This window comes from Euprymna scolopes, chromosome 16 (genome assembly GCF_053919585.1).
Source record: "Euprymna scolopes isolate OS-2025 chromosome 16, ASM5391958v1, whole genome shotgun sequence".
Lineage (NCBI taxonomy): Eukaryota > Metazoa > Mollusca > Cephalopoda > Sepiida > Sepiolidae > Euprymna > Euprymna scolopes.
The window spans coordinates 108,535,796-108,545,982 of record NC_136497.1 but is presented as its reverse complement, the minus strand read 5'-3'; the positions used below and the strand labels follow the sequence as shown (position 1 = coordinate 108,545,982).

General features: G+C 20.2%; 1 protein-coding gene and 1 pseudogene across 2 annotated transcripts in view; one reads left to right on the top strand and one right to left on the bottom strand.

The window, feature by feature from the left end:
* LOC145296043 (phosphatidylserine synthase 1-like) overlaps nucleotides 1-10,187 on the top strand; it is a 357,209-nt gene that overhangs the window by 51,696 nt on the left and 295,326 nt on the right. The gene's annotated exons all lie outside the window — the stretch shown is intronic.
* On the bottom strand, nucleotides 1,853-1,970 carry LOC145296335 (5S ribosomal RNA; annotated as a pseudogene).

Here is a 10,187-nt window from a genome sequence, read left to right as displayed (position 1 = left end):
CAATTTATATGTAATATATATATAATAAATATATACAATTTATATGTAATATATATATATAATTTATATGTAATATATATATAATATATATATATATAATTTATATGTAATATATATATAATATATATATATATATAATTTATATGTAATATATATATAATATATATATATATAATTTATATGTAATATATATATAATATATATATATATAATTTATATGTAATATATATATATTATATATATATTACATATAAATTATATATATATATTATATATATATTACATATAAATTATATATATATATATATTATATATATATTACATATAAATTATATATATTATATATATCTGGAGTGTTTCTTACTCTGGAACGTTGACTTTTCAACCCCATTTTCCTAACCCCTGTGTCGCATATTCCTGCCATGGGAGAGAGATAAATACATTCAGATAATAATTTAGAAATATTAGAAAAAAACATTTTTTTTTTCTTTTATTTATATTTTAGATTGTATTTTGCAATCTGAACAGATTTGCATAACTATTTTTTCTTCATTCGAAACATGTTTATATTCCTGAAAAAAAAAAAAAAAAAAATGTTTATATTCCTGAAAAAACAAAAAACGACTCATTTGAAAATGTTTCTTCATTGTTTTATTGTTGATTAATAAAATATTGTTTTATTGTTGATTAATAAAATATTATAAAATGTTTATTTTGGCAGTTTTATATCCTGTTCCATTCAAAAAATTCCAACTGATTTTGAAAAAAGATTTTTTTATTATTATTTCTACTGTAATTATTTAAAAAAAAACAAAAAGCATTGGATTCTATTAAAGACTGTGTGCCCGGCGTTGCCCCGGTGTTTGGAGGTGTGTGTTAAGCAAAAAAAAAAAAAAAAAAAAAAAGTGGTGGTAGTAGGCAGGCTCGAACCCGTACCGCAAAAGAAGAAAAGAATGTGAAAAAAAAGTGACGTCTTTGCCAAACTGGAAGTGACAAAGGTTTAATTTAAGGCTAGTCAATCGAAAAAAGAGGATGACTTTCGAAAATCTCAGCAGAAAAAGCGACCCCTCCTTGTAGAAAAGTGCCCAGTTGAGGATTAAGGAATTAATGTTTTTAGCCAATTTTTCGATATTTGTTGTCCAAAGGGTCGAACTTCAAAATGATACCAATCTCGTGAAAATCTGTTGCCTCTGTCGAAAGTTTTAGACATACATACATACATACATACATACATACATACATTTAAACAGACAGGAGAGATTTATATTAAAGATGTTTCATAATTGTGTCCAATGTTACAGATTCTTGTCATAAGGTTTGGTTGGTAAAAATGTTGCCCTGCACCCTTTGCTAATAAGAAAAAAAAATGAGATTGTACATTTTTAGATAACATGTAAACAACCTGAAAGGGTTGGCAATGGAAAGAAAAAAACAAAAAAAAACAAACAAACAGAATACTTTCAATTTTAGAGTGGAGAATCGCTTTCACATATAAATTTGATGTAAAATGATCACCCACTTCCGGGTCACCAGGTGGTAATGATCACTCACTTCCAAACCTGATAGTGTTTTTTAAGGACAGGTCCTTAAAAACACTATCAGGTCTTAAAGTTAGTGTCTAAAATCTAAAATACTGTTTTTTTTTTTAATGTCTTTTTACTGCCAACTATTTCAGACTGTTAACATGTAATTGACTAAAAACACTAAAATCTCTTTTTACTTTCTCGTGCCTGAGATCTGAGAGATCCGAAAGTCTCTCAACCCTCCAGGGTTGTGAGGGTGCTCCATTATTTCATGCAGTGTCTCTTGGGTAAGAATAGCCTAGCAGCACCCAGCTCTCCAGGCTTTAGAGCACATACAGCACCTGGTCTCACTAAATGGTCACCCATTTTAGTACTGTCCAGGCTCAATGTTGCTTAACTTCAGTGATCTAATGAGAACCGATGTGTCAACATGATTATGCTGTATTTAGTGCAGTCCTCCAATAATAAAGATAGCTTTTGCTTGTAATTGGAATCGTGTTCTAGCAATAACCACTCGTGCTTCATTGATAGGCATCGGTGACCTTGAAAGAAGCAACCCTAGTAGAAGTTGGTGTTGACAATGATGCTGTGTTAAACAAATCTCAGAGGAAAAAGATAACGGAATACCAAGGTCTTATGCGCAGCATGAAAAGAAACTGGAATCTTAGGAAGATCTCCGTCATTCTAGTGATTATAGGAGCAACCGAACTCACGAAAAAGAATTTCAAAAACTACCTGGCAAATATACCCGGTGAACCAAGTGCAAGAGATATACAAACAAATGCACTAAAAGAGGTGGTTAAAATCTTAAAAAAAACGATGGGAGGTATGAGATAACGGGTAGATGCCTGGCATCCGGTCGGATGACCCATCCCCGGGTAGAACAAAATTATAAAAAAATGGAGTGGGGAGAAAGAGGATATGTAAGTAACCGAAGTTGTGGTTGCTGTCTGCGACAGAGACAAGTTGCTTGTTGACCCAAAGTAATAAGAGTACATATGTATGATCGGAGACGAATTTGATCATGCGCTATCGGAATTACAGTCAAATTTGTATATTGCATTATTAGACATTTTTGCATATTTAAGAACATGTACAATGGCTGTAAATGACTTGTGAAACATAATAAAGTATAAAAGGAAAAGGTAGTTTGCTAGGAGTTGCTAAAAACAGCCTATCCTGCCTTGACAGAGTACAAAATAGACTTCGTGGCTTAGTGGGGGATGCCCTTTTCTCTACCCTGCAACCTCTCTCCCACAGAAGAGACGTTGCGAGCCTATCCTTGTTTTATCGTTATTTCCATGGCATATGCTCGTCTGAACTCCAATCTCTGGTCCCCCCTCGCCAATCTTTCACGAAAAACACCTGTCTAGCTGAATCCACTGTGAAAAATTTCCCCCACTCTATATCTGTGCCTAAATCAAAACGCGGATTCCATGAACAAAGCTTCTTTCTTAGAACTGCACGCCTGTGGAACTCTGTTCCGTCTGCCTGCTTCCCACCGGACTACAACTTGGATGTGTTCAAGTCCAATGTTAACAAATTCCTAATGAACCGCCCCCTTAAGTAAACACTTCATCAAATCTCCACCCTAACGTAATGAACTTACAATAACCCTTATCCCTGAGTGGCTTCCGGGCCTTGATAAGTGGTGATCACTGTGTAAAAAAAAAAAAAATAAATATATAATATATATATATATAATTTATATGTAATATATATATATATAATTTATATGTAATATATATATAATATATATATATATAATTTATATGTAATATATATATAATATATATATATATAATTTATATGTAATATATATATAATATATATATATATAATTTATATGTAATATATATATAATATATATATATATAATTTATATGTAATATATATATAATATATATATATATAATTTATATGTAATATATATATAATATATATATATAATTTATATGTAATATATATATAATATATATATATAATTTATATGTAATATATATATAATATATATATATAATTTATATGTAATATATATATAATATATATATATAATTTATATGTAATATATATATAATATATATATATATAATTTATATGTAATATATATATAATATATATATATAATTTATATGTAATATATATATAATATATATATATATAATTTATATGTAATATATATATAATATATATATATAATTTATATGTAATATATATATAATATATATATATATAATTTATATGTAATATATATATAATATATATATATAATTTATATGTAATATATATAATATATATATATATAATTTATATGTAATATATATATAATATATATATAATTTATATGTAATATATATATAATATATATATAATTTATATGTAATATATATATAATATGTATATAATTTATATGTAATATATATATAATATGTGTATAATTTATATGTAATATATATATATAATATATATATAATTTATATGTAATATATATATATAATATATATATAACTTATATGTAATATATATATATAATATATATATATAATTTATATGTAATATATATATATAATATATATATATATAATTTATATGTAATATATATATATAATATATATATATATTTATATGTAATATATATAATATATATATATAATTTATATGTAATATATATATATAATATATATATATATAATTTATATGTAATATATATATATAATATATATATATATAATTTATATGTAATATATATATATAATATATATATAATTTATATGTAATATATATATTATATATATATAATTTATATGTAATATATATATTATATATATATAATTTATATGTAATATATATATTATATATATATAATTTATATGTAATATATATATTATATATATATAATTTATATGTAATATATATATTATATATATATAATTTATATGTAATATATATATTATATATATATAATTTATATGTAATATATATATTATATATATATAATTTATATGTAATATATATATTATATATATATAATTTATATGTAATATATATATTATATATATATAATTTATATGTAATATATATATATAATATATATATATAATTTATATGTAATATATATATTATATATATATAATTTATATGTAATATATATATAATATATATATATATAATTTATATGTAATATATATATAATATATATATATAATTTATATGTAATATATATATTATATATATATAATTTATATGTAATATATATATAATATATATATATAATTTATATGTAATATATATATAATATATATATATATAATTTATATGTAATATATATATAATATATATATATATAATTTATATGTAATATATATATAATATATATATATATAATTTATATGTAATATATATATATAATATATATATATAATTTATATGTAATATATATATAATATATATATATAATTTATATGTAATATATATATAATATATATATATAATTTATATGTAATATATATATAATATATATATATAATTTATATGTAATATATATATAATATATATATATATATAATTTATATGTAATATATATATAATATATATATATAATTTATATGTAATATATATATAATATATATATATAATTTATATGTAATATATATATATTAGATATATAATATATGTATTATATATATATTATATATATATTATATATATATTATACCATATATATTGTATATATTATATATATATTATACATATATAATATATATTATATATATATATAATATATATAATATATATTATATATATAAAGAATATATTATATATATATATATATTATATATATATAATATATATTTTATATATATATATAATATATGTTATATATAATACATGTTATATATATAATATATATATTTTATATATATATAATATATGCTATATATATTATATATATAATATATATATATATAATATATGTTATATATATTATATATATAATATATATATATAATATATATTATATACATATATATATATTATATATATAATATATATATAATATATATTATAAACATATATATATATATAATATATATTATATACATATATATATATTATATATATAATATATATATAATATATATTATAAACATATATATATATAATATATATTATATACATATATATATAATATATATTATATATATATAATATATATTATATATATAATATATATTGTATATATATAATATATATTATATATATATAATATATATATAATATATGTTATATATATAATATGTATTATATATATATATATATATTGTATATATATAATGTATATTGTAAATATAATATTTATTATATATATATTATATATATATATATGTAATATATATATAATATATATGTAATATATATATAATATATATGTAATATATATATAATATATATGTAATATATATATAATATATATGTAATATATATAATATATATGTAATATATATAATATATATGTAATATATATAATATATATGTAATATATATATGATATATATGTAATATATATATAATATATATGTAATATATATAATATATATGTAATGTATATATAATATATATGTAATATATATATAATATATATAATATATATGTAATATATATGTAATATATATATAATATATATGTAATATATATATAATATATATGTAATATATATAATATATATGTAATATATATATAATATATATGTAATATATATGTAATATATATATAATATATATGTAATATATATATAATATATATGTAATGTATATATAATGTATATGTAATGTATATGTAATGTATATGTAATATATATGTAATATATATGTAATGTATATGTAATATATATATAATATATATGTAATATATATGTAATATATATGTAATATATATATAATATATATAATATATATATATATAATATATATATAATAAATATATATATTTGTATAATATATATATATAATAAATATAGATCTAATGTATATATAATATGTAATATATATAATAAATATATATATATATAATGTATATATAATATGTAATATATATAATAAAAATATATATATAATGTATATATAATATGTAATATATATAATAAATATATATATAATGTATATATAATATGTAATATATATAATAAATATATATATAATGTATATATAATATGTAATATATATAATAAATATATATATAATGTATATATAATATGTAATATATATAATAAATATATATATAATATATATATATAATAAATACAATATATATATATAATATATAATATATATATATATAATAAATTCAATATATATAATATATATATAATATAATATATATATAATATATATTTAATAATTTTATATAACATATATTTAATAATTATATATAAATATATATATAATGTTATATATATACTCCCGTCTCAATCAAATGGACTATTATAAAAAAGTTAAGTCTTATACTCCAGGCTATAAGTCATGTCGCCTATGCGCAACCCAAGCTATAACTATAATTACTTCTCTAAAAAGTAACAATATAATTAATTTTAAAAATGGACTGATCTCTTTCTTTAAACATAAGTCCAAATTTAATTATGGCAATTTTGAAATTACATAGTTATTACTTTTACCCCTTATATAGATATAAAATATTTTTTTCCATAACTTTATCGTTTTTTGACATACTTCTTAATACTGTATAATTTTATAATCCTTTATTTTAATTCCTAATCTCTTTGCGTGGCCGATTTTTTATCTGCATTGTCTGTTTTATTTTTTAAACTTTCCTATCTATCTAATATATCAATCTACCCACACTTTCATATCTTGTATGCATATTTACTTAAATTTTACTATATGAATTTACTTATTTTTTTTGTTTTTTTTTCCTGAAATTTCAGATACAGGCCATCTTCTCCCCTTAAATAATTTTTTTTTTTTTAATGTTTATTCTAATTGTATTTTATTTTATATTATATATTATATTTTATTTTTTATTATATTTTATTTATTTATTTATTCTTTATTTGTTATTTATTTATTATATATTCATTTATTTATTCATTTTTTCCTTTTAGTGTCGTTTAACAACTCTTGCCGACATTTTTTTTAAGTTGACCTATATTATTTTGCCCTATATATATTTTCGCGCCTTTAACATTTCCTGTCTGGGTCATTTTGACTTGTGTTTCCCTTTTATTTTATTTTGTATATTTAACTTTATCATTTTTTTTTCTCTCCTTTCTCTTCCCAGATCTTTTTTATTTATAGTTATGTCTCGGAAGTAGAGTTAAAAGCACATCTTATTTTTCTTTTATTAATATTATTTTTTTCCTTGTACACATTTTTGTGAATTATTCCATGGATTTCTGCCTTTGGATTATTATGGACCGTCTTCTTCCAATTACGGGATTTCCTTGGATTTTACTTGTACATATGGAAATTCTTTTAACTTTCTTGAAGTTTTACATTTGGATTTTACCATCACTGGATTTTTTATCTTCCACCAGACTATCCATTCATGTGTAATCACCTTTTTCTTTACCATATTACCTCTGCTTAACTTATTTTGTTTTCAAGTAATATCTTTGACTTGTTGTTTCATCAAATACTTCTGCATGCAAAATCTGATCCAGCATTTTGCTAATTCCTACCCTCTGATGAGAAGGAGAGTATTTCTTCAAAACTCCACGGATTAAGGACTATCCATTTATCTAGTGTTTCCTTTTCAGATTAAATATGTTTTTAACTCATTTTAAAGTGTTTTTTAACATATTTTATTAATTGTTTGCTCATATTATAAGCTCTATTTCCTATTTGGTTTTATTGAGCTTTTATATCAGGCTAAGATAATTTTATAAATATTAATTCTTTAATATTTATAATTTACTTTAATTTTACCATCTTGGATCATTTTGGTAAATTCAATTGTAATTTTCATTTTATATATATGTACAATAATTTTCAATTTTAAGGCCATAAATAATGCTTTAGGGTTGTTAACCAATATTTTTCTATGTGAAATAATAAACAATCATATCTGGTTTTGGAGGGTCTTTGTAGAAGTAGGCTTACCACTCGGATTTTGGGTTAGTGGTAGGGTTAGCGGCAATTATGTGAACACTCTGAAATGTTGGCAGAATAAAAAAACAAACAAAAACCGTTAATTTAGAGTGAGGGATTAGTTTCACATATAAATTTAGTATAAAATAATCCACCATTTTCCAGGCCATACTAACATTTTAGGGTAGTTAATTTATTTTTCTATAAGAGATAAATCCTATATGTTTTTTTTTTTTGCTTGTTTTTTTTTTTTTTTAGACAATTGTGTGTTTTTAATGATTTGTATGATTGGAGAGAGGGCTTGCTACTTAGACTTAGATTTAGTGGTAGTTATGAAATGGTTTTTATTTTAGACTAGGTGCCATTCATTCAGACTTAGGGTTACAAGATTCTTTTGGTGGGGTGAGACTTGTCACTGAGATTTAAGGTTAATGGTACGGATCTAGAGTTAGTAGTAGGATAATATATATATATATATATATATATATATATATATATATATATATATATATATATATATATATATATAGGATAAGATAGAGGGGTACACACCACTGTGCCCACTATTTACCCTATTGGGAAACATTAACAAAAAAATATTAGACAAAATCCTACCTAACTTAAAATCCAAAATTCGCCATGATCTATGGAAATCCTCCAAAGAGGTAATTGGATGGTTCAGTAAACTACCCCAAGGCAAAAATAGAAAATTTCTTATGTTTGATATAGATTCCTATTACTCCTCTATTTCACCCAATCTCTTAGACAAAGCATTAGAACTAGCTAGGAAACTAACAAAGATAAAAAAAAAAAATTAGAATTAGAAATTATAAAATTAGCAAGAAGAACTCTAATAAAATATGGTAACAAACTATGAACAAGGAAAAACAAGAACCTCAACTTTGACATCACAATGGGACTCTGCACAAGTAACAGACCTTGTTGGCCTTTATATACTAAATGAACTATGTAAAAAAATTCCAGGACAAAGGAGGACTATACCGGGATGATGCATTGTTTTACATGAACTTCACAAATAGGTTATTTGAAAAAAAAAAAAAAAAATTAAACAAGTCTTCAGTAAGCTGAACCTAGATATAACAATAGACCCAAACCATAAATGTGTAAACTTCTTAGACATAACCTTGAATATAGACAACACTTATAAACCCTATCATAAACCTAACCAAACGTTATTCTACATAGATCGCAAGTTCAACCATCCGAATAGTATGAAGAAAGCAATTATACCCAGCATCTCAAAAAGAATATTTAAAATATCACAAAATGAAGAATTATTTAATAAAAATAAAGAATATTATAACAAAGCCATAGCTAGATTAGGATATAAAGAACAAATTAAATTTAAGGAGATTCGAAATAATAATACAAGTATAGAAAGAACAACAAACAATGCAAATGTAATATCTTACAACATGTCTATGAAGAAATATAAAAAAGCAAATAAAAGAGCAAAAACCAACGAAAAATAGAACATACAATAAACACTAAAAAGAAAAATGAAAAGCTAAACCATAATAAAACCGAAAGTGATGTAAAA